The sequence below is a fragment of the Arachis hypogaea genome, chromosome 14, assembly GCF_003086295.3.
Source record: "Arachis hypogaea cultivar Tifrunner chromosome 14, arahy.Tifrunner.gnm2.J5K5, whole genome shotgun sequence".
In the NCBI taxonomy this organism is placed as follows: Eukaryota; Viridiplantae; Streptophyta; class Magnoliopsida; order Fabales; family Fabaceae; genus Arachis; species Arachis hypogaea.
The window spans coordinates 24,589,261-24,615,155 of NC_092049.1; the positions used below are offsets into that span (position 1 = coordinate 24,589,261).

The 25,895-nt window shown below is 38.0% G+C and overlaps 1 non-coding gene across 1 annotated transcript; it reads right to left on the reverse strand.

The window, feature by feature from the left end:
- Positions 1-898: 898 nt before the first annotated feature.
- LOC112745333 (small nucleolar RNA R71) lies at positions 899-1,006 on the reverse strand. The gene has a single exon (XR_003173268.1). It is a non-coding gene; the product is annotated as a small nucleolar RNA R71 (small nucleolar RNA).
- Positions 1,007-25,895: the final 24,889 nt, after the last annotated feature.

A 25,895-nucleotide genomic window follows, 5' to 3' on the forward strand; every position in this document is an offset into this window, starting at 1 on the left:
TACCTAACTAACTATCCCTCTCTAATTTTCGAAAATACCTCCCTCTTTTTCAAAAATTCTTTTTAGTTAATTAATTGTTTAAATTTTAATTTTAATTTTAATTCTCCTTTAATTTTCGAAAATCATCAACTTCTTTTCAAAAATTAATTTTCGAAATTCCCTCTCCCTCATCTCCTTCTATTTATTTAATTACTTACTAACACTTCTCCTTATCTCATATCTCTGCTCCTATCCTCACCCTTGTGTTTGGATTATCCATTCTTCTTCACTCTTATTCCCTTTCTTCTTCTACTAACAACAAGGGAACCTCTATACTGTGGTAAAAAGGATTCCTATTATTATTTTCTGTTCCCTTCTTTTTCATATGAGCAGGAGCAAGGACAAGAACATTCTTGTTGAAGCAGACCCTGAACCTGAAAGGACTCTGAAGAGAAAACTAAGAGAAGCTAAATTATAACAATCCAGAGACAACCTTACAGAAATTTTCGAAAAGAAAGAGGAGATGGCAGCCGAAAATAATAATAATGCAAGGAAGATGCTTGGTGACCTTACTGCACCAAATTCTAATTTACATGGATGAAACATCTCCATCCCTACCATTGGAGCAAACAATTTTGAGCTTAAGCCTCAACTAGTTTCTCTGATGCAACAAAACTGCAAGTTTCATGGACTTCCATCTGAAGATCCTTTTCAGTTCTTAACTGAATTCTTGCAGATATGTGATACTGTTAAGACTAATGGAGTAGATCCTGAAGTCTACAGGCTCATGCTTTTCCCGTTTGCTGTGAGAGACAGAGCTAGAATATGGTTGGATTCTCAACCTAAAGATAGCCTGAACTCCTGGGATAAGCTGGTCACGGCTTTCTTAGCCAAGTTCTTTCCTCCTCAAAAGCTTAGTAAGCTTAGAGTGGATGTTCAAACCTTCAGACAGAAAGAAGGTGAATCCCTCTATGAAGCTTGGGAGAGATACAAGCAACTGACCAAAAAGTGTCCTTCTGACATGCTTTCAGAATGGACCATCCTGGATATATTCTATGATGGTCTGTCTGAATTAGCTAAGATGTCATTGGATGCTTCTGCAGGTGGATCCATTCACCTAAAGAAAACGCCTGCAGAAGCTCAAGAACTTATTGACATGGTTGCTAACAACCAGTTTATGTACACTTCTGAGAGGAATCATGTGAGTAATGGGACGCCTCAGAAGAAGGGAGTTTTTGAAATTGATGCTCTGAATTCCATATTATCTCAGAACAAACTATTGACTCAGCAGGTCAATATGATTTCTCAGAGTCTGAATGGAATGCAAGCTGCATCCAACAGTACTCAAGAGGCATCTTCTGAAGAAGAAGCTTATGATCCTGAGAACCCTGCAATAGCAGAGGTAAATTATATGGGTGAACCTTATGGAAACACCTATAACCCCTCATGGAGAAATCACCCAAATTTCTCATGGAAGGATCAACAAAAGCCTCAACAAGGCTTTAATAATGGTGGAAGAAACAGGTTTAACAGTCGTAAACCTTTTCCATCATCCACTCAGCAACAGACAGAGAATTCTGAGCAGAATCCATCTAGCTTAGCAAATTTAGTCTCTGATCTATCTAAGGCCACTCTGAGTTTCAAGAATAAAACAAGGTCATCCATTAGAAATTTGGAGGCACAAGTAGGCCTGCTGAGTAAGAAGATCACTGAAACCCCTCCTAGTACTCTCCCAAGCAATACAGAAGAGAATCCAAAGAGAGATTGCAAGGCCATTGATATAACCATCATGGCCGAATCCAAGGAGGAAGGGGAGGACGTGAATCCCAAGGAGAAAGACCTCCTGGGACGTCCAGTGATCAATAAGGAGTTTCCCTTTGAGGAACCAAAGGAATCTGAGGCTCATTTAGAGACCATAGAGATTCCATTGAACCTCCTTATGCCCTTCATGAGCTCTGATGAGTATTCTTCTTCTGAAGAGAATGAGGATGTTACTGAAGAGCAAGTTGCCAAGTACCTTGGTGCAATCATGAAGCTGAATGCCAAACTATTTGGTAATGAGACTTGGGAAGATGAACCTCCCTTGCTCATCAATGAACTGAGTGATCTGGATCAACTGACATTGCCTCAGAAGAAACAGGATCCTGGAAAGTTCCTAATACCTTGTACCATAGGCACCATGACCTTTGAGAAGGCTCTATGTGACCTGGAGTCAGGAATAAACCTCATGCCACTCTCTGTAATAGAGAAACTGGGAATCTTTGAGGTACAAGCTACTAGAATCTCATTGGAGATGGCAGACAATTCCAGAAAACAGGCTTATAGACAAGTAGAGGACATGTTAGTAAAGGTTGAAGGCCTTTACATCCCTGCTGATTTCATAATCCTAGATACTGGGAAGGATGAGGATGAATTCATCATCCTTGGAAGACCCTTCCTAGCCACAACAAGAGCTGTGATTGATATGGACAGAGGAGAATTGATCCTTCAACTAAATGAGGACAACTTTGTGTTTAAAACTCAAGGATCTCTTGCTACAACCATGGAGAGGAAGCATGAAAAGCTTCTCTCACTACAGAGTCAACCAGAGCCCCCACAGTCAAACTCTAAGTTTGATGTTGGGAGGCCACAACCAAACTCTAAGTTTGGTGTTGAACTCCCATATCCAAACTCTAAGTTTGGTGTTGGGAAGTCTCAACAATGCTCTGAACATCTGTGAGGCTCCATGAGAGCCCACTGTCAAGCTATTGACATTAAAGAAGCGCTTGTTGGGAGGCAACCTAATTTTTATTTATTTAATTTTATTTTTATTTTTATTGTTCTTTCATATTTTATTAGGTTCATGATCATGTGGAGTCACAAAATAAATCAAAAAATTAAAAATAGAATAAAAAACAGCAGAAGAAAAATCACACCCTGGAGGAAGGACTTACTGGCGTTTAAACGCCAGTAAGGAGCATCTGGCTGGCGTTCAACGCCAGAACAGAGCATGGAGCTGGCGCTGAATGCCAGAAACAAGCATGAAGCTGGCGTTCAACGCCAAAAATATGCTGCATATGGGCGTTGAAAGCCCAGAACAAGCATCACTTCAGCGTCTAAACGCCAGAAATGCATGCAAAGGCATTTTACATGCCTAATTGGTGCAAGGATGTAAATCCTTGACACCTCAGGATCTGTGGACCCCACAGGATCCCCACATACACTCCACTCACCTTCCCTCCTCATAATCCTATAACACCCTCTCTCTCCATTCACAGTCATCCCTTCTATTTTCCATTCACTACTCACATACCTCCAAAATTCAAAATCTCTTTCCTACCCAAGCCCACCCGTATAGCCGAATACACACATCCCTCCATCTCCTCCATATCTTCTTCTTCTTCTACTATTCTTTCTTCTTTTGCTCGAGGACGAGCAACATTCTAAGTTTGGTGTGGTAAAAGCATGGCTTTTTTGTTTTTCCACAACCATTGATGGCACCTAAGGCCAGAGAAACCTCTAGAAAGAGGAAAGGGAAGACAAAAGCTTCCACCTCCGAGTCATAGGAGATGGAGAGATTCATCTCAAGGGTCTATAGCTCAGTGGTAGAACATTTGACTGCAAATCAAGAGATCCATGAGATACCTCAGGGGATACATTTTCCTCCACACAATTATTGGAAGCAACTAAGGGTGGAACATCAAGAGCACTCCATCATCCTCCATGAAATTAGAGAAGATCAAAAAGCTATGAGGGAGGAGCAACAAAGACAAGGAAGAGACATAGAAGAGCTCAAGGACATCATTAGAAAACGCCACCATCACTAAGGTGGATTCATTCCTTGTTCTTAAATTTTCTGTTTTTCATGTTAAATGTTTATCTATGTTTGTGTCTTATTACATGATCATTAGTATCTAAGTGTCTATGCCTTAAAGTAGTAAATATGAATCCATCACCTCTCTTAAATGAAAAAATGTTTTAAAAACAAAAGAACAAGAAGTACATGGTTTCGAATTCATCCTTGAAACTAGTTTAATTATTTTGATGTGGTGACAATACTTTTTGTTTTCTGAATGAATGCTTGAACAGTGCATATGTCTTTTGAAGTTGTTGTTTAAGAATGTTAAATATATTGGCTCTTGAAAGAATGATGACAAGGAGACATGTTATTTGATAATCTGAAAAATCATAAAAATAATTCTTGAAGCAAGAAAAAGCAGTGAATAGAGAAAAGCTTGCGAAAAATAAAAAAAAAGAAAAGAAAAATAGCGAAAAAAAAAGAAAAAAACAAAAAGCAAGCAGAAAAAGCCAAAAGCTCTTAAAACCAAAAGGCAAGAGAAAAAAGCCAATAACCCTTAAAACCAAAAGGCAAGGGTAATAAAAAGGATCCAAGGCTTTGAGCATCAGTGGATAGGAGGGCCTAAAGGAATAAAATCCTGGCCTAAGCGGCTAAAACAAGCTGTCCCTAACCATGTGCTTGTGGCGTGAAGGTGTCAAGTGAAAACTTGAGACTGAGCGGTTAAAGTCAATGTCCAAAGCAAAAACAGAGTGTGCTTAAGAACCCTGGACACCTCTAATTGGGGACTTTAGCAAAGCTGAGTCACAATCTAAAAAGGTTCACCCAGTTATGTGTCTGTGGCATTTATGTATCCGGTGGTAATACTGGAAAACAAAGTGCTTAGGGCCATGGCCAAGACTCATAAAGTAGCTGTGTTCAAGAATCAACATACTGAACTAGGAGAATCAATAACACTATCTGAACTCTGAGTTCCTATAGATGCCAATCATTCTGAACTTCAATGGATAAAGTGAGATGCCAAAACTATTCAAGAGGCAAAAAGCTACAAGTCCCGCTCATCTGATTGGAGCTATGTTTCATTGATAGTTTGAAATTTATAGTATATTCTCTTCTTTTTATCCTATTTGATTTTCAGTTACTTGGGGACAAGCAACAATTTAAGTTTGGTGTTGTGATGAGCGGATAATTTATATGCTTTTTGGCATTGTTTTTACATAGTTTTCAGTATGATTTAGTTAGTTTTTAGTATATTTTTATTAGTTTTTAATTAAAAATCACATTTCTAGACTTTACTATGAGTTTGTGTTTTTTTTTTGTGATTTTAGGTATTTTCTGGCTGAAATTAAGGGACCTGAGCAAAAATCAGATTCAGAGGTTGAAGAAGGACTGCAGATGCTGTTGGATTTTGACCTCCCTGCACTCAAAGTGGATTTTCTGGAGCTACAGAACTCCAAATGGTTCGCTTCCAATTGCGTTGAAAAGTAGACATCCAGGGCTTTCCAGTAATATATAATAGTCTATACTTTGCCTGCGTTTAGATGATGCAAACTGGCGTTGAACGCCAGTTTCATGCTGCAGTCTGGCGTTCAGCGCCAGAAACAAGTTGCAAAGTGGAGTTCAACGCCAGAAACACGTTACAAACTGGCGTTCAACTCCAAGAATGACCTCTCCACGTGTAAACTTTAAGCTCAGCTCAAGCACACACCAAGTGGGCCCCGGAAGTAAATTTCTACGTCATTTACTTATTTTTGTAAACCCTAGTAACTAGTTTAGTATAAATAGGACTTTTTACTATTGTATTAGACATCTTGGGACGTCTAGTTCTTAGATCATGGGGGCTGGCCATTCGGCCATGCCTAAACCTTTCACTTATGTATTTTTCAACGGTAGAGTTTCTACACACCATAGATTAAGGTGTGGAGCTCTGCTGTTCCTCAAAGATTAATGCAAAGTACTATTGTTTTTCTATTCAATTCAACTTATTCCGCTTCTAAGATATTCATTCGCACTTCAACATGAATGTGATGATCGTGACAAATTCATCATCATTCCCCTATGAACGCGTGCCTGACAACCACTTCCGTTCTACCCTCGATTGAATGGATATCTCTTGGATATCTAATACAGGGGACCGAGTCCGAGTTATTAGCGTCTTTGTGGTATAAGTTAGAACCTATGGATGGCCATTCCTAAGATCCGGAAAGTCTAAACCTTGTCTGTGGTATTCCGAGTAGGATCTGCGAAGTGATGGCTTTGACGAGCTTCAAACTCGCGAGTGCTGGGCGTAGTGACAGACACAAAAGGATCAATGGATCCTATTCCAGTATGATCGAGAACCGACAGATGATTAGCCGTGCCGTGACAGAGCATTTAGACCTTTTTCACTGAGAGGATGGGAAGTAGCCATTGACAACGGTGATGCCCTACACAAAGCTTGCCATGGATAGGAGTAGGATTGATTGGATGAAGACAGCAGGAAAGCAGAGATCAGAGGAACGAAAGCATCTCTATACGCTTATCTGAAATTCTCACCAATGAATTACATAAGTACCACTATCCTATTTTATATTTTATTTATTTTCATCCACTATAATTTCTTAATACAATTTAATCCGCCTGACTGAGATTTACAAGGTGACCATAGCTTGCTTCAAGCCGACAATCTCCGTGGGATCGACCCTTACTCACGTAAGGTTTATTACTTGGACGACCCAATGCACTTGCTGGTTAGTTGTACGAAGTTGTGAAACAGACCTGAGATCATGAATGTGCGTATTGAGTTTTTAGCGCCGTTACCAAGGAATGGAATGATCACGATTTCGCACACCAAGTTTTTGGCGCCGTTGCCGGGGATTGTTCGAGTTTGGACAACTAACGGTTCATCTTGTTGCTCATATTAGGTAATTTTCTTTTTTGTTTTATTTTAAAAAAAATTTCTTCAAAAATATTTCAAAAAAAAATTTCCCTTTGTTTTCGAAAATTATTTTAAAATTTTTAAGAATGAATTCTAAAGTTTCAAAATGGTATGCTGAAGTTTGGCTGGCCATCAAGCTTTAGACTAACCTGGTATGATTCTTGGAATCTTGATTGAGGACTTTGAATTCATTGCTTCCTTTTCCCTATATGTTTTCAAAAAAAATAAAGATATACAAAAAAAAATATAATAATAAAATCATAAAATCAAAAATATTTTGTGTTTCTTGTTTGAGTCTTGAGTCAATTTTTAAGTTTGGTGTCAATTGCATTTTTTCTAAAAATTTATGCATTTTTCGAAATTTCATGCATTCATAGTGTTCTTCATGATCTTCAAGTTGTTCTTGGTAAGTCTTCTTGTTTGATCTTGATGTTTTCTTATTTTGTGTCTTTTGTTGTTTTTCATGTGCATCTTTGCATTCATAGTATCTAAGCATTAAAGATTTCTAAGTTTGGTGTCTTGCATGTTTTCTTTACATCAAAAATTTTTCAAAAATACGTTCTTGATGTTCATCATGATCTTCAAAGTGTTCTTGGTGTTCATCTTGACATTTATAGTGTTCTTGCATGCATCATGTGTTTTGATTCATAATTTTCATGTTGTGAGTCATTTTTTATGTTTTTCTCTCTCATCATTAAAAATTCAAAAAAAAACATATCTTTCCCTTTTTCTCTCATAAATTTTCGAAAATTTGAGTTGACTTTTTCAAAATTTTTAAAATCTAGTTGTTTCTTATGAGTCAAATCAAATTTTCAAATTGAAAATCCTATCTTTTTCAAAAATTAAATCTTTTTCATTTTTCTTATTTATTTTCGAAAATTTTTAAAAATATTTTTCAAAAATCTTTTTCATAATTTTATCTCATAATTTTCGAAAATATTATCAACAATTAATGTTTTGATTCAAAAATTTTAAGTTTATTACTTACTTGTTAAGAAAGATTCAAACTTTAAGTTCTAGAATCATATCTTGTGATTTCTTGTGAATCAAGTCATTAATTATGATTTTAAAAATCAAATCTTTTTCAAAACTAATTTCAATCATATCTCTTCAAAATATTTTTGTATCTTATCTTTTTCAAAATCATATCTTTCTAATCCTATCTTTTTATATCATATCTTTTTCAAATATCTTTTTTAACTTCTTATCTTCTTATCTTTTAAAAATTGATTTTCAAAATTTGTTTCAACTAACTAATTAACTTTTTGTTTGTTTCTTATCTCTTTTAAAACTACCTAACTAACTATCCCTCTCTAATTTTCGAAAATACCTCCCTCTTTTTCAAAAATTCTTTTTAGTTAATTAATTGTTTAAATTTTAATTTTAATTTTAATTCTCCTTTAATTTTCGAAAATCATCAACTTCTTTTCAAAAATTAATTTTCGAAATTCCCTCTCCCTCATCTCCTTCTATTTATTTAATTACTTACTAACACTTCTCCTTATCTCATATCTCTGCTCCTATCCTCACCCTTGTGTTTGGATTATCCATTCTTCTTCACTCTTATTCCCTTTCTTCTTCTACTAACAACAAGGGAACCTCTATACTGTGGTAAAAAGGATCCCTATTATTATTTTCTGTTTCCTTCTTTTTCATATGAGCAGGAGCAAGAACAAGAACATTCTTGTTGAAGCAGACCCTGAACCTGAAAGGACTCTGAATAGAAAACTAAGAGAAGCTAAATTACAACAATCCAGAGACAACCTTACAGAAATTTTCAAAAAGGAAGAGGAGATGGCAGCCGAAAATAATAATAATGCAAGGAATATGCTTGGTGACCTTACTGAACCAAATTCCAATTTACATGGATGAAGCATCTCCATCCCTACCATTGGAGCAAACAATTTTGAGCTTAAGCCTCAACTAGTTTCTCTGATGCAACAAAACTGCAAGTTTCATGGACTTCCATCTAAAGATCCTTTTCAGTTCTTAACTGAATTCTTGCAGATATGTGATACTGTTAAGACTAATGGAGTAGATCCTGAAGTCTACAGGCTCATGCTTTTCCCGTTTGCTATGAGAGACAGAGCTAGAATATGGTTGGATTCTCAACCTAAAGATAGCCTGAACTCCTGGGATAAGCTGGTCACGGCTTTCTTAGCCAAGTTCTTTCCTCCTCAAAAGCTTAGTAAGCTTAGAGTGGATGTTCAAACCTTCAGACAGAAAGAAGGTGAATCCCTCTATGAAGCTTGGGAGATATACAAGCAACTGACCAAAAAGTGTCCTTCTGACATGCTTTCAGAATGGACCATCCTGGATATATTCTATGATGGTCTGTCTGAATTAGCTAAGATGTCATTGGATGCTTCTGCAGGTGGATCCATTCACCTAAAGAAAACGCCTGCAGAAGCTCAAGAACTTATTGACATGGTTGCTAACAACCAGTTTATGTACACTTCTGAGAGGAATCATGTGAGTAATGGGACGCCTCAGAAGAAGGGAGTTCTTGAAATTGATGCTCTGAATGCCATATTATCTCAGAACAAATTATTGACTCAGCAGGTCAATATGATTTCTCAGAGTCTGAATGGAATGCAAGCTGCATCCAACAGTACTCAAGAAGCATCTTCTGAAGAAGAAGCTTATGATCCTGAGAACCATGCAATAGCAGAGGTAAATTATATGGGTGAACCTTATGGAAACACCTATAACCCCTCATGGAGAAATCACCCAAATTTCTCATGGAAGGATCAACAAAAGCCTCAACAAGGCTTTAATAATGGTGGAAGAAACAGGTTTAACAGTAGTAAACCTTTTCCATCATCCACTCAGCAACAGACAGAGAATTCTGAGAAGAATCCATCTAGCTTAGCAAATTTAGTCTCTGATCTATCTAAGGCCACTCTGAGTTTCATGAATAAAACAAGGTCATCCATTAGAAATTTGGAGGCATAAGTGGGCCTGCTGAGTAAGAAGATCACTGAAACCCCTCCTAGTACTCTCCCAAGCAATACAGAAGAGAATCCAAAGAGAGATTGCAAGGCCATTGATATAACCATCATGGCCGAATCCAAGGAGGAAGGGGAGGACGTGAATCCCAAGGAGGAAGACCTCCTGGGACGTCCAGTGATCAATAAGGAGTTTTCCTTTGAGGAACCAAAGGAATCTGAGGCTCATTTAGAGACCATAGAGATTCCATTGAACCTCCTTATGCCCTTCATGAGCTCTGATGAGTATTCTTCTTCTGAAGAGAATGAGGATGTTACTGAAGAGCAAGTTGCCAAGTACCTTGGTGCAATCATGAAGCTGAATGCCAAACTATTTGGTAATGAGACTTGGGAAGATGAGCCTCCTTTGCTCATCAATGAACTGAGTGATCTGGATCAACTGACATTGCCTCAGAAGAAACAGGATCCTGGAAAGTTCCTAATACCTTGTACCATAGGCACCATGACCTTTGAGAAGGCTCTATGTGACCTAGGGTCAGGAATAAACCTCATGCCACTCTCTGTAATGGAGAAACTGGGAATCTTTGAGGTACAAGCTGCTAGAATCTCATTGGAGATGGCAGACAATTCCAGAAAACAGGCTTATAGACAAGTAGAGGACATGTTAGTAAAGGTTGAAGGCCTTTACATCCCTGCTGATTTCATAATCCTAGATACTGGGAAGGATGAGGATGAATTCATCATCCTTGGAAGACCCTTCCTAGCCACAACAAGAGCTGTGATTGATATGGACAGAGGAGAATTGATCCTTCAACTAAATGAGGACAACCTTGTGTTTAAAACTCAAGGATCTCTTGCTACAACCATGGAGAGGAAGCATGAAAAGCTTCTCTCACTACAGAGTCAACCAGAGCCCCCGCAGTCAAACTCTAAGTTTGATGTTGGGAGGCCACAACCAAACTCTAAGTTTGGTGTTGAACTCCCATATCCAAACTCTAAGTTTGGTGTTGGGAAGTCTCAACAATGCTCTGAACATTTGTGAGGCTCCATGAGAGCCCACTGTCAAGCTATTGACATTAAAGAAGCGCTTGTTGGGAGGCAATCTAATTTTTATTTATTTAATTTTATTTTTATTTTTATTGTTCTTTCATATTTTATAAGTTTCATGATCATGTGGAGACACAAAATAAATCAAAAAATTAAAAATAGAATCAAAAACAGCAGAAGAAAAACCACACCCTGGAGGAAGGACTTACTGGGGTTTAAACGCCAGTAAGGAGCATCTGGCTGGCGTTCAACGCCAGAACAGAGCATGGAGCTGGCGCTGAACGCCAGAAACAAGCATGAAGCTGGCGTTCAACGCCAAAAATATGCTGCATATGGGCGTTGAACGCCCAGAACAAGCATCACTTCAGCGTCTAAACGCCAGAAATGCATGCAAAGGCATTTTACATGCTTAATTGGTGCAAAAATGTAAATCCTTGATACCTCAGGATCTGTGGACCCCACAGGATCCCCACATACACTCCACTCACCTTCCCTCCTCATAATCCTATAACACCCTCTCTCTCCATTCACAGTCATCCCTTCTGTTTTCCATTCATCACTCACATACCTCCAAAATTCAAAATCTCTTTCCTACCCAAGCCCACCCGTATAGCCGAATACACATATCCCTCCATCTCCTCCATATCTTCTTCTTCTTCTACTATTCTTTCTTCTTTTGCTCGAGGGCGAGCAACATTCTAAGTTTGGTGTGGTAAAAGCATGGCTTTTTTTTGTTTTTCCACAACCATTGATGGCACCTAAGGCCAGAGAAACCTCTAGAAAAAGGAAAGGGAAGACAAAAGCTTCCACCTCCGAGTCATAGGAGATGGAGAGATTCATCTCAAGGGTCTATAGCTCAGTGGTAGAACATTTGACTGCAAATCAAGAGATCCATGAGATACCTCAGGGGATACATTTTCCTCCACACAATTATTGGAAGCAACTAAGGTTGGAACATCAAGAGCACTCCATCATCCTCCATGAAATTAGAGAAGATCAAAAAGCTATGAGGGAGGAGCAACAAAGACAAGGAAGAGACATAGAAGAGCTCAAGGACATCATTGGAAAACGCCACCATCACTAAGGTGGATTCATTCCTTGTTCTTAAATTTTCTGTTTTTCATGTTAAATGTTTATCTATGTTTGTGTCTTATTACATGATCATTAGTATCTAAGTGTCTATGCCTTAAAGTAGTGAATATGAATCCATCACCTCTCTTAAATGAAAAAATGTTTTAAAAACAAAAGAACAAGAAGTACATGGTTTTGAATTCATCCTTGAAACTAGTTTAATTATTTTGATATGGTGACAATACCTTTTGTTTTCTGAATGAATGCTTGAACAGTGCATATGTCTTTTGAAGTTGTTGTTTAAGAATGTTAAATATGTTGGCTCTTGAAAGAATGATGACAAGGAGACATGTTATTTGATAATCTGAAAAATCATAAAAATAATTCTTGAAGCAAGAAAAAGCAGTGAATAGAGAAAAGCTTGCGAAAAATAAAAAAAAAGAAAAGAAAAATAGCGAAAAAAAAAGAAAAAGAAAAAGCAAGCAGAAAAAGCCAAAAGCTCTTAAAACCAAAAGGTAAGAGAAAAAAGCCAATAACCCTTAAAACCAAAAGGCAAGGGTAATAAAAAGGATCCAAGGCTTTGAGCATCAGTGGATAGGAGGGCCTAAAGGAATAAAATCCTGGCCTAAGCGGTTAAAAGAAGCTGTCCCTAACCATGTGCTTGTGGCGTGAAGGTGTCAAGTGAAAACTTGAGACTGAGCGGTTAAAGTCAATGTCCAAAGCAAAAATAGAGTGTGATTAAGAACCCTGGACACCTCTAATTGGGGACTTTAGCAAAGCTGAGTCACAATCTGAAAAGGTTCACCCAGTTATGTGTCTGTGGCATTTATGTATCCGGTGGTAATACTAAAAAACAAAGTGCTTAGGGCCATGGCCAAGACTCATAAAGTAGCTGTGTTCAAGAATCAACATACTGAACTAGGAGAATCAATAACACTATCTGAACTCTGAGTTTCTATAGATGCCAATCATTCTGAACTTCAATGGATAAAGTGAGATGCCAAAACTATTCAAGACGCAAAAAGCTACAAGTCCCGCTCATCTGATTGGAGCTATGTTTCATTGATAGTTTGAAATTTATAGTATATTTTCTTCTTTTTATCCTATTTGATTTTCAGTTGCTTGGGGACAAGCAACAATTTAAGTTTGGTGTTGTGATGAGCGGATAATTTATACGCTTTTTGGCATTGTTTTTACATAGTTTTCAGTATGATTTAGTTAGTTTTTAGTATATTTTTTTAATTAAAAATCACATTTCTAGACTTTACTATGAGTTTGTATTTTTTTTTTTTTTGTGATTTTAGGTATTTTCTGGCGGAAATTGAGGGACCTGAGCAAAAATCAGATTCAGAGGTTGAAGAAGGACTGCAGATGCTGTTGGATTCTGACCTCCCTGCACTCAAAGTGGATTTTCTGGAGCTACAAAACTCCAAATGGTACGCTTCCAATTGAGTTGAAAAGTAGACATCTAGGGCTTTCCAGTAATATATAATATTCCATACTTTGCCCGAGTTTAGATGATGCAAACTGGCGTTGAACGCCAGTTTCATGCTGCAGTCTGGCGTTCAGCGCCAGAAACAAGTTGCAAAGTGGAGTTCAACGCCAGAAACACGTTACAAACTGGCGTTCAACTCCAAGAATGACCTCTCCACGTGTAAACTTTAAGCTCAGCCCAAGCACACACCAAGTGGGCCCCGGAAGTGGATTTCTACGTCATTTACTTATTTCTGTAAACCCTAGTAACTAGTTTAGTATAAATAGGACTTTTTACTATTGTATTAGAAATCTTGGGACGTCTAGTTCTTAGATCATGGGGGCTGGCCATTCGGCCATGCCTGAATCTTTCACTTATGTATTTTTCAACGGTAGAGTTTCTACACACCATAGATTAAGGTGTGGAGCTCTGCTGTTCCTCAAAGATTAATGCAAAGTACTACTGTTTTTCTATTCAATTCAACTTATTCCGCTTCTAAGATATTCATTCGCACTTCAACATGAATGTGATGATCGTGACAAAGTCATCATCATTCCCCTATGAACGCGTGCCTGACAACCACTTCCGTTCTACCCTCGATTGAATGGATATCTCTTGGATATCTAATACAGGGGACCGAGTTCGAGTTATTAGCTTCTTCGTGGTATAAGTTAGAACCCATGGATGGCCATTCCTGAGATCCGAAAAGTCTAAACCTTGTCTGTGGTATTCCGAGTAGGATCTGGGAAGGGATGGCTGTGACGAGCTTCAAACTCGCGAGTGCTGGGCGTAGTGACAGACGCAAAAGGATCAATGGATCCTATTCCAGTATGATCGAGAACCGACAGATGATTAGCCGTGCCGTGACAGAGCATTTGGACCTTTTTCACTGGGAGGATGGGAAGTAGCCATTTACAACGGTGATGCCCTACACAAAGCTTGCCATGGAAAGGAGTAGGATTGATTGGATGAAGACAGCAGGAAAGCAGAGATCAGAGGAACGAAAGCATCTCTATACGCTTATCTGAAATTCTCACCAATGAATTACATAAGTACCACTATCCTATTTTATATTTTATTTATTTTCATCCACTATAATTTCTTAATACAATTTAATCCGCCTGACTGATATTTACAAGGTGACCATAGCTTGCTTCAAGCCGACAATCTCCGTGGGATCGACCCTTACTCACGTAAGGTTTATTACTTGGACGACCCAGTGCACTTGCTGGTTAGTTGTACGAAGTTGTGAAACAGACATGAGATCATGAACGTGCGTATTGAGTTTTTAGCGCCGTTACCAAGGAATGGAATGATCACGATTTTGCACACCAAGTCTGCACTGCACTTAGCAACTGAACTAGGATATATCTTGGTGTAATTTTCTCTCTCTTCTACTCCATTTCTGTTTCTGCTGCACAGGAGATAAAACTGAAAAATATCTCGTGCCGGGTCACGAGATAAAAAGAAAAAGTCTCGTGGATGGGTACGAGACAAAAAATCAAAAAGTCTCCAGAAGTTGTTTCAAAGACCAGCAAGTGTTATCAAGTGAAAAAGGGGCTAAGATTCAACCCCCTTTCTCTTAGCCATTGAAAACCATCAGTTTGAATTCCATTTACTTGATGTTGAACTTATTGTTGAATAGCATTGATTTATTGTTTTAAATTTCTATTAATTGGTATACTATTTTTAAACATGACGACGGATAAAGGTTTGCCGGACCAGACTACTGGTCGTGGTCGTAGCCGTGGTCAAAGTAGAAGGAGGGTTTCTATCGGTACCTCTGGGACTTCTGGATCCTCTCCCTCTAGCCTGACCACCCTAGTGACGTCACAGGTTGCAGGTTTAGCAGACTTGCCTTTCATCATTGTCCCTAACCCCAACTACGTGCCTCCATCTACGGCGATGCTGCCTCCTACTGCTTAGCAAGCCGCTGCCATGGTGACGACGCCTCCTGCGATGGAAGCTGTGGCCCAGAGTCCTTTCACAAAAGTGAGGTAGCTGATGCCCCTCCATGCCCTCCCATTGTACGGTTAACCATTTGGTCTAATGGTGACATGGGGTGGTCGGGGTAGTTTAAAAAAATTTTGTTAAAATAACATAATATAACTTTAAATAAATAAATAGTTTTTGATAAGTCATGGTGAGATGTATACTCGTACTTAGAATCAGTTTCTTCTTTCGAAGATGAATCCAACATGACAGGTTTCTTTTTTTCTTTCTTCTTTTTTTCTTTCTTTTTTCCTTTTTTTCCTTCTCTTCCCCCCTCAGCTCTACTCTTTTTAAGAGGCCCTTAAATAGAAATTTATTTAGTTAGCACAATAATTTAGAAACAATTGAACCAAAATTTCAAGAAAAATGATTTTTTTTAGTTACCATTTCATCCTTTGCCTCAATGTCAATCCTCTTAACCAGCCTATCTCTTGTTCAGTACGCCACCCACAGTGGCTCAGGAGTAGCATTTGCTGCGTTAGCAAACTTAGAATCATGGAAATAGATAATCATCAATACAAAGAGGCAGCCATCGCATGAAAATTTGTCTCCTAGTTTCTAGGTTTGATATCCTTGATCAGGAAGTTGAGCACATGAGATGTCCAATTTCATTCTCGGACCATGTCCACATGAAGGATGGCTTGGCATATGAACTGGGGAGACTTTGCTTATTGTTGTCGGCAACAAAAAGCATTTATGGATGAAGAGGATAAATGTCCTCTTGAATTTCAGCAGGTTTTCATCCCCTTCAACAATCATCTCTAGTACAGATTTGGTCAAAAATGCCAAAGTAGAAACTTTAAACCTTTCAACAATTTCCTTTTGCTCATCATTCAGTTCCTTGTAGACAACTTTGAGAAAAAGGATCCTCTACAATAGCACCAACACCGATATAGGTTAATATGAATAAAGTAACATAAAAATAACAGTAAAACTTTATTGACAGAATATAGTAGAAAAATCTTTTTATACCAGTTGAATTTAGGCCTAGTGCATCTCTTATCTTGGCAGGGGTTATGTTGATCTTCCTAAAGCGCGTCTCCAAGAATTCTTTATAGAGATTGAAGGAATGTGCCAATTCTCTCAAGAGGTTGTGTGGAACATTCAATGAGGGAATATGTCTCAGTGCACCAAATTCCATTTCTTCAACAATAGCTTTTTTTTATCATTCATTTTAGCAAATACGCCAGCTATGGTTCTCGTAGAGCATCTCAAATCATGAGTTTTTTGCAAGAATTTGAAAATTTTGTTATATGATATATTTATAATATAAAAATAGAGTTGATTTAATGTGCATATGTTACATCATAAACTTGCTTCTCCTTTTTTAAGATGGCCTTCATAAAAACTTTCTTCTTTCTCATTTTGACTGTAAAGAATAAAAAATTTGGTCAATACTTAACAGTAGCATCAACTGAAACTCAGTTAATTCATAAATGAACCGAATTAGTTCATGATTTGAACAAGAAAACAAAAAGACTCAATCAACCACAAAAACATTCCATGACCTAAGTACAACAATTCCAAGCGAACAAGACCAAGTGAACCTCAATTAAACTAAGTAATGAATTAAAATTACTTAATGACTACACCACAGAAAATCATTGCAGAACAAGTAAACGAAAAGACTCAATGATCAACAAAAACACATCTAAATCATTTTTGGATAAGAAAAAGCAATCTAAATGACACCAGAAGCAGTACGGGTATATTATATGCCCTAACTGTACGAAATCTAAGAGAACGAGACTCAATAATTAACCAAAACACATGCAAATCAATTTTATATCAAGATTAGCGATCTATGTGAGTTAGATAATACTGAACGGGTATAGTTATCACAAAATGTACATTATAAAGAGAACTACTATTTCTATTTTCTTGTTTTTAACCATATCTACTATTTTGCAAGAGAGAGAAGACGAAAGAAAAAATTGCGTACCTTCAATAATCTTTTTTCTTTTCTTCGGTTGAGTTTTTTGTTGAGATTTTGATTGTTTGTTGCAAGATTTTGAGAGAAATTTTAAATTTAAGAAAAAGATGATAAGTGTTTATGTTGCAAAGTGTGAACAAAAAACATCTTTGTGTAGTTTTGTTTGGACACGTGTATACACGCTATCTAAAATAAAAGTACATTTTTTAGACTTGAACCAACTTAATTAGACTCAAATAGTGTGAAACATAATTGCAACATAAATATCTTTCAAAATTGCACCGTACGTTTGGAAGTTCTAAAAGTGGTCCAATGAGCTTGTGCTGACACCAAAATGGTCTCATTTATTAATTTTTATACCATTTGAAAAGTAATATATATTTTAAAAAATGAGTGATTGTCAAAGTATTTTTTAACCACAGTAATTCAAATCACTCATCCAAAATATGTGCATACATTCATATGTGCATTTAATCAAGATTATTTCCTTCTTGTTGTACCAACCACCAAAGTTGTTTAATTTAGGGTTTGCTCCAATTTAAGTTTTAATATTTTATGTCTTGTTATTATCTATTTAATCATCATCATTTTAAGATATTTAGGGGTGGCAAATGGGCCTAAATCTGCCGGGCCAGTCCATGTAACCCACCAAAAAAGACAGACCGGTCTCAAAAATTGAGACCGCCAAAGAATAAAAGTCCGTCTAACCCGCACCGCTTAAACCACGGACTTTAGTGGGCTTTGGCAGGGAGGGGCGGGCTTCCCCTGCCGGACTTAGTTTTTTTTTTTTTTGCAAGGGGGTATTTTTGCAATTTCTTTGCCAAAACTCAACTTTTTCCAACCCAACTTGATGTGAAGGTTTATCATCGATAGGAATTTTCACAAAATAATTCTGTTGCAAGTATAGTCCCAACCAACAAACAACCTTCAATCAAAGTTTTAGTTTGTTTGCCACAAGTACAAACCCCAATAAAAATAAACTGAAGTATTTAATCCTCGGGTCATCTCACAAGGAATTTCAATGAAGTGCTCAATTATTGGCTATGAAGGAACAAGGGGGGTTTGATTTTGTTGATTGACAAGAAAAGTAAATAATAAGAAAGTAAATGATAATTAACTAATAAAGGAAAAGAAGAGAACTCTTGGCTAAGGCATGGAAATTGAGATCATCATCCTTGTCTACAAACCATATATTGACAATTATGAGGGACTAACCCATCAAGTCTACTTCTATACTTGAAGTATGTCAAATAGGCTTGATCAACATCAACCCATAAGTCCCAACCTAACTACTAATTGACTTAGTAGTAGGCTAGTATTAATGGGTATCAAATTGACCAACAAGGGTTCCCAAATCACCAAACCAATTAGATCCAATGACTCAAGGTCACTCAATTCCCTTAGCCTAGGCCAAGAGTATAAAAAACTACTCTATAACTAGTGAAAATATTTTATCGAACACCTAGAGTGCAATAAAAATAAACATCACAAAATGCAAGAATTAGTAAAAGCTATAACTAACATAAGTAAGAAATCAACAATAGTAACTAAGATAAACATAAAAAGACATGAAAACATAAAATTGCATTAAAGGAAATAAAAATCTAACAAGGGTTCATAAAAGTAAAAATGGCAACATAAAGCAATTAACAAGAGAAACTAAGAAGATCAAGACAATAGAATAATAAAATATAAAGAGAGTTGAACTAAAAATAAGAATTAAAAGTTGGATCCAAGAAAATTTGACCTAAACTACCCTAAATTCTAGAGAGAAGGGAGAACTTCTCTCTCTAGAATTTTAACCTAAAACATGATGAAAAACTAAACTATGACTACTTGGTTCATTTCCCTTCAATCCTTGGATTCAATAGCATTAAAAATAAGTTGGATTTGGGTCTAGATGGCTCAGAAATCGCCCCCAATGTATTGCCTTTAAGTTGGTCACGTGCTGCTTCCCACGCATACGTGTAGGCCACATATACGCGTCGCTTGACAGATTTTCTCCTACGCGTACGCATGAGCCACGTATACGCGTTGCCTAGCAAATTTCCTTCCCATGTATACGCATGGGCCACGTATACGCGTCGCACTGAATTCAGCAAATCTCCATTTTTTTTCATGAATCCATTTTTACATGCTTTTTCTTCATTCCTTCAATCCAATATTTGCCTTCTAAACCTGAAATCACTTAACAAACATATCAAGGCATCGAATGGAATTAAAGTGAATTAAATTTATCAATTGTTGGGCCTAAAAAGCATGTTTTCACTCTTAAGCACAATTTAAGGAGAATTTATAAAACCATGCTATTTTAGTGAATAAATGTGAGAAAAGTTGATAAAATTCTCTAAATTCAACACAAGATAAATCCTAAAAATGAGGTTTATCACCAACTTATAAAAGTATGAAAATAAAAATTGAGTGTTTTAGATTATGTTTATGTTGCTTTGGAGACAATATTTATAATTATGTTTTGGATTATGTTTATTTTGTTTTGGAGACAATATTTATAATTATGTTTTGTTTGAAAACTTGGTTTATAATTATGTTTATTACATATTTATAATTACAAAGACTTTTATGTTTGTGAATATAAAAAATATAATTTTTTATGCCTTTAGAAATTATAAATTTATTAATATAGTTGTGAAATTATATATATTATTTAATAGTTAATAGTAAAAAAAAAAAAAAAACTTTAGCGGATTTAGCCCGCCAACCCGCAATTAAACGTAATCGGGTGAAATTTTAGAACCGTCTTAGTAGACAAAGCAGGGTGGGCTAGCCCACCAAAAAGTAAGCTTCTGACGGGCGGGAAAGAATCTGACAAAGGAATCGATTATATATAGCACGTGCGAGCATGCAATTAATAAGAAATTAGGAATAAAGGAAGGAAAAGAACCCATAGGACGGGTGACGTGGTTTGGGGAAAAGAATTCAAGAGTAATAAAATTAACTACTATCCTTCATGTATATTAAAATTTTCTATCAATATAAAATATAAAATATATATTAAAAATAAATTAAATTATATATTTATATATTAATATATAATAATTAATTTAATTATTAATTATAGTATTTTTTTTTACGGGTAAAGGTAGCAATATCATTCATGAATAGGTCCTAGGTGTTCCAACCAGGCCAGATTACAGATATTTTGAGGTGCTTCTTCCATCCACACTGTGTTTGGAGTGGTAAGAGCCATATTTGCCAATTCATGAGCTACCCTATTACTATTTCTCTTAACATGTGAAAATTCTACTGATCTAAAACTAGGAATTAGATGTAAATAGTCAACAATAAAAGTACTGAAATAATTGCTTTGAATTCTTTTTTCTCTAAGACTTTGTATGACCTCAATGTTATCACTTTCCACAATAATATAAAAAAACAACACTCTCGGGCTCTTTCTAAGCCCATCAAACATGCTAAAGCCTCAGCCTCATGTGACTTAACAGATAAATTTACTTTCTACGTGCCAGCCATGAGTATGGTTCCTTCTGAGTCTCTTGCCACGGCTCTTATTCCCACTGTCTCCTCATCAATGCATGATGCATCCACATTAATTTTCAGCTTGTGGGTTGGTGGTCTTCTCCAAAATTCTGCACTTTGTGAACCTGACGGAGGTGGGTGAATTCCATCCTCAATTGTTGTGAGAGCTTTTTGGTACTCTTTGAAATTCTTCATGGCTCTATCTGCTACTTCCATGGGTGATCTATCTAGTTCTTCAAGGAGACTTCATTTCGTGCAACCCAAAGGTGGAGAATGCTCGTGCATAAAAGACCCTACGAATCCCTGTCCAACTTATCCAACAATTCTTCAATCTACTTTCTGATGTCCAATTCAGGGAAATCTGAGGTACGAATTCCCAATTGGCTATGAAACCAGAAACTACGGGCAAATTCACACTCTTTGAGTAGGTGATGTTCTGTTTCCTCCTTTTTCCAGCACCTTGGGCACAGCGCTATGCAATTCACTCCTCTCTTTTGCAGGTTGAGGCGAGTTGGAAGTGAATTGTTCAACACTCTCGACACACAGTTTATTGCTCTGGGGTGGGCTCTGGCTTTCCACAATCTCCCCCATCTTGGTTCATTCGGGTCTGGGAGGGGTTTGCTTCTGTTTTGGAGATTTTGTTCTTGCATAATGCGATGGTATGCATCTTTAACTCTGAATTCTCCATTTCTTGTGAATTTCCAATAAAATTCATCTTGTTGATTTGTGATTGGTAGTGGAGTTGTTAGGATTTGTTGAGCTTCGAACTCCAAAATATTTTCTCTGATTAGCCTGGCGTTTCATCTATTTCCGTTTTCATCCATAAGGTCTCTCACAACTGCATTTTCTCCTAAAGAGTTAATAGGACTCCAGATCTTGAAACCATTCTGATTTGGGAGCCAAGGAGAGCCCCAAATTTTAACTATTCTGCCCGATCTAATTTTCCAAATTCCACCCATTTGTAGCACTCCTTTGGCATTCTAAATACTTCTCCAAGTATAACTTGGTGAGAAGCCTGCTGTGGATTCCAGAAAATCTGTTCTTGGGTAGTATCTGGCCTTTATGAGTCTAGCGGCTAGGGAATCTGGTTTTTTCATAAGTCTCCATCCCTGTTTGGCTAGCAGTGCCGAATTAAATCCTTCAAAATTCCGGAATCCCAAACCCCCATCCTTCTTGTTTTGGCAGAGCTTGTCCCATTTGACCCAGTGCATTTTCCTCTCTCCATTCTTGCTTCCCCAGTAGAATTTTCTGATCATTGCATCTATGTGTTGGCACAGTCCTTTTGGGATCTGGAAACATCCCATGATGTAGGTGGGTATCGCTTGGACTACTGCTTTAATCAGAGTTTCTTTTCCCGTTCTTGATAAGTACCTTTCTTTCCAACCTTTGAGCTTCTTCCAAATTCTCTCCTGGATGAAATCGAAAACTTCTTTTTTGGATCTTCCTACAAAAGTGGGTAGACCCAAGTATTTAGAGTGTTGCTCTACTGCCTTTATCCCTAACCAATCTTGTATAAGCGTCTGTCTGATAGTTGGTACGTTTCGGCTGAAAGAGATTTCTGATTTATCAAGGTTGATCCTTTGGCCCGAGGCTGCCTGATATTGGACTAGAACTTCTTTGATTGATTGGATGTCTTGATCTGTAGCTCTTGAAAAGAGGATGCTATCATATGCGAAGAAAAGGTGATTTATCTGTGGTGCTTGTCTCGCTACTCTAATTCCCCTGATCATCTTCCTTTCCTGTGCTTTAATTAATAGTCCTGATAGAACCTCGGCGCAGAGAATAAACAAATAGGGCGATAGTGGATCTCCTTGCCTTAGTCCTCTGCTAGGCTTGAAATTCTTGCTTGGGTTCCCATTGATCAACACCGAAAAGGACACTGTCGATACGCATCTCCAGATGAGGTTGGTCCATTTTGTTGAGAAGCCCATTGCTGTCAGCACTTCTATTAGGAAGTTTCACTCAATCCTATCATATGCTTTTGCCATATCCAGTTTCAAACCAATGTATCCTTTTTGTCCTGCAACTTTTTTCTTCATGTAATGAAAGATTTCAAAAGCCACCAGTCCATTATCCGTTATAAGCATGTCCTGCACAAAAGCACTTTGAAATTCTCCAACAATATCTGGTAGGATATGTTTGAGTCTGTTTACAATAGTTTTTGTTACAAGTTTAAAGATAACATTGCATAAAGAGATAGGTCTGAAATATTTTGTGTGGGTTGGGTTTTTTATTTTGGGTATCATGCAAATGTGAGTTGTATTGAGTAGGGTTGGATCAGCAGTATTATTAAGGACATTTAGGACCTGTTCAGTGACATCTCTCCCCACGATCTTCCACATTCTTTGATAGAAAAGAGCCGGCATCCCATCAGGCCCCGGTGCTTTAGTAGGATGCATCTGTTTGAGTGCTTGGAGAACCTCTTCAGCCGTGAACTCTTGATCTAAGAAGTCTCTTTTTTCCTCTCCAACCCTTCCTCCTACTATTGCTGCAGTTTCTTGGATGTTCTCTACTTCTTCTGAACCAAACAATTTTTCGAAATAGCCCACCATGACCCCTTCGATAGCTTCCTCATCTTCGTGGCACACGCCCGTATCATCATGGATTTTGCTCACCCAATTCCTTTTCTTCCTTTGCGATGCTTTCTGGTGAAAAAATTTAGAATTTTTATCACCATATTTTAGCCAATTTGTTCTTGAGCGTTGAGCCCACCAGATTTCTTCCTCCTTTAATGCTTCATCTAGATCAAATTCTACTTCTTTGATTTTCAAAAGCGTGCCTTCTTCTTGTTTTAGAGTGTTGAGGTGCTAAAGTTTGTTTTGCAGGGACCTTATTTTCTTTGGGATATCTCCAAAGTTCTCCTCTCCCCATTTGTATAATTTTTCTCCGCATTGTCTCAGCTTCATGTAAATCGGTTGATCACTCCTTTCCCAGGCTTCTTTGACTGTTTTTTCACAGTTTTTATCCCTTAGCCAGCACTCTTCAAATCTGTATCTATGGGGAATTTTTCTTCTCCTTCCCTGATCTCCTTCCATATCTACAAGAATTGGGCTGTGATCAGACTTGTACCTGTTAAGGTGTTGCACCACAGTCTTCGAGTAGGATTCTTTCCAGGCCATAGTTGCCATGGCTCGGTCTAATCTTTCTTGGATATTGGTTTCCCCTCCTTTCCCATTTGTCCAAGTGAAAGAGTGACCCACAAACCCCAGGTCAAGCAAATTATTTGTTTGGATAGCTTCTCTGAACCCTTCAACTTGTGAGAATGTGACCAGATTCCTGCCTTGTTTTTCATGCTACCCCATGATTTGGTTGAAGTCTCCGAATATCATCCATGCCATGTCTGATTCTTTTCCTAGGGTGTTGAGGAGGTTTAGGTTGAGTTTCTTGTTCTCTTGTTCTGGGCATCCATAGAATCCCGTGGCTCTCCATTTCTGGCTTGATTCTTTGATTTCCACCTCCATATCTATGTGGTTAATAGACATAAATCTGATCATTACATTGATTATTTCATCCCACAGTACCGCCAAACCCCCTGCCCGCTGCTTTCCTTCACCTTCACAGTCGACACCTACTATATTTGCTAGCCCTCCTTTATACCTTAATCTTAGCATTTCAACCTCCTTTCTCCTTGTCTCCATTAGGAAGACTAAGTTGGGTCCTTTTTGCCTTATGAGCTTTGACAGAGCTCGGACTGCCCATGGGTTCCCAAGCCCACGGCAGTTCCAACTGATGAGTCTCATTGATCTCGGCAGGGCTGCCCTGCAGCCGCTGCCGTTGTGACTGTATCTTCTGGTGCGCCTTTCCTCACCTTTGGCTCTGGGTTGTCCAGTTCCATCTCATTAACTTCTTGTATCTTCCTTTTCTGTGCCCCTCCTTCACTATTTTCCTTTCCTTGTGTTGTCATCGCGGTTGCTTGTCTGGCCTGTCTTTTCCACATTTTGGTTCCTACTTTGGTTGGTGTGCTCATTGTGTTGGTCGAGTCTTTTAGATGCTTCGACATTCCTTTTTCCTTGTTCTCTTCTTTTCCTTGCTTTCCTATTTCTTCTGTTTCTACACTATCTCCAGTTATGATGTCTTCTAGGCCCATAATCATTCTGTTTGGCTCTTCTACTTCTTGTGTGCCTTTGTGGTTCTGTGTCAGGTTTAATTCTTGTGCTCCTTTTGTTTCTTGGAGCTTTGTTGCTGTTATGCTTTCTCTTTCCGCGGGGCTTCCATTTTCTCCTTCTATATCGTTCCCTTCAACCATTGTTAGCTTTGCCAGCCCTTCCAGTATTTTCTCTTCAAGTTTCTTTAGGTTGAGTGCATTTCTCCCCTTCTTCTCCTCTGTATCGCTCTTGTTTTGCATTTTGCCCTTGTTTAGTTTGGTACCCAAACTATCTGCTTTTAGCCATGGACCCATATTTTTGGATCTATTTGTCCCTTTTTCCTGGTCTTCAACAGCGCTGGCACAGTTGTTCTCCTCATGTCCTATGACTCCACAGTAATAGCAGAAGTTTGGTAGCCTCTCATACCTGAAATCCACCCAAATTAGTCCATCTTCTTTGCTGCCCAGATTTTCTCCCTTGAGAAGAGGTTTATGGATGTTCACAGTAACTGTTGCCTTAAGAAACCTTGTTTGGTCTCTTGTGACTTCGTATATTTCACATTCCTTTACCTCTCCTAAGCATCCTGCTATTTTTCTCCCTAATCTGGCTGTCTTACAATGTTCAGGCAAGTTCCACATTTGGACGTTGATGTCTGCTTGGTCCAGTCCTTCCCCTTCTAGCTCTTCTTTTCTATCCCACTTCTTTAATATCAGCCACGAGTTTCTAAAGGACCAAGGGTTCCTTTTAGGATTTTTTCTAGGTCAGATTTGTTATGAAAAAAGAACTGATAGAGTTTTGGTTTCAGCTCAACGATCCTCATTCCCCGCGGTTTCTTCCATATGTTATGCATAGCAGATTGGATCCATGAAATATTGATGTTTTTGTCTGAGAGCAGTTTCCCAACTAAGTTGTTGTTACAGTTCTATAACCCCTCTTCTACATCTTCGTTATTGAATAGTATCAGTGGTTCCTCTGCTTCATGTTCAGTTGTTGAGGTGTGTGGTGTGGGTTCTTTATTGTTTGACATTTGGTTTGGCATTGGAACAGGATTCTACCGATGTGTGTCTAGTACTATGGCGATGGGTGCACGATGTTGTACGGATGGGTTCACTACACTCCTTCAAAACCCTAGGAGAGCTCTTGGGTCAAGGAGAGAGGATTCTACCTAAGACGGGGCAA